This window comes from Dendrobium catenatum, unplaced genomic scaffold, assembly GCF_001605985.2.
Source record: "Dendrobium catenatum unplaced genomic scaffold, ASM160598v2 fragScaff_scaffold_1236, whole genome shotgun sequence".
Taxonomy (NCBI): Eukaryota; Viridiplantae; Streptophyta; class Magnoliopsida; order Asparagales; family Orchidaceae; genus Dendrobium; species Dendrobium catenatum.
The window spans coordinates 114,656-116,055 of NW_021319698.1; positions in this window are offsets into that span (position 1 = coordinate 114,656).

The following is a 1,400-nucleotide window of genomic DNA, read 5'->3' on the forward strand; positions in this document are numbered from 1 at the left end:
AAGGGGTAATCTCATTCCAAAGGAGTAAAGAGAACTGAGTAGCGAGGGGGCACCTCAACTACAAAAGGCAGGACTAAGCCTGGTGAAAACGATCCTCAAAGAGGCTACAGTGGTGAACCCATACTAACTGATGGGGACCCTGTAAGAGGTAGAAACAAGATCAAAACGTCCAAAGGATCTCTCCGACAGCTAGGAGTCGGATCTCAATGGGAAAGCAAGTGGTAAAAGTATCTGAAAGAGTTGACTCTCTACTAGAGAATCAAAAGCTCAAGGAAAAGGTGATGGTGGCATCTAAGGCATGACGCCTCCTATCATCAAGTAAGTAGAAAAGAGCCAAAGTAGTGAGGGAGTACCCTCTCTGCTGAGGGCAACAACTCTGAGTAAGTAAAACCTCACAATGGTAACACCCACACAAATCAGTGGGACCCTATGAGAATTGAAAGCGACCTCAACTCATTCATAAGACTAATCTGGCGACTGAGCCTAGTGTATGAATGGTAGGGTAGGTCACGAAAAGGAGTAGGAGAACTGATCTTTTGCTAGAAGCTTAAAGTTCTCAAAGCAGTGATGTTGATATCCGAGGCAAGATATACTACATCACTACTAGTAAAGTAGCTCTAGGTAGCAAAGGGGGCACCTTCACTACCTGAGGACAGTAATCATGTATAAGAGTGAAGAATCATCAAGGAGGTTACAGTGGTCACACCTACCCTGATCGGGTAGGACCCTGTGAGGAGCAAAAAGCAACAAAACAACATTCATAGAGCTACTCTGGCAGCTAAGAGCAGTATATGAATGCTGAAAGTGAGTGATTAAAGGAACCAGGGAGCTGATCTTCTACTAGAAAATCTGAGCTCCTGAGGATGTGATGCTAACACCTAAGAGAGGGTGTACTACATCACAACCAAGAAAACAACTCTAGTTAGTGAAGGGGGGTTTCTTCACTACTAAGGACAATAATCATGAATGGCATCAATGATTACCGGAAGGGTCACACTGGTAATACCTACCTTAATTGGGTAGGACCCTGTGAGAAGCCAAAACAACAAGAGAACATTCATAGGGCTACTCTAGCAGCTCAGAGTAGGGTACGAATGTTGTAATAGGTCGGTGAATGAAACTGGGGAGTTGATCCCCCAATAGAAAATCAGAGCTCCCAATACTATGATGCTAACACCTGAGAATAGATGTACTGTATCATAGCTAAGAAAATAACTCTGAGGTGACAAGGGAGCATACCTGACACCTAATCTGATAATCATGAGTGAGATCTATGATTATCATAAGACCACAGTGGTAACACCTACCCTAATCGGGTAGGACCCTGTGCGAAGTGGAGGTAACGTTGCCACATTCATAGGAATACTCTGGCAGCTCAGAGTAATTCATGAATGGGAGGT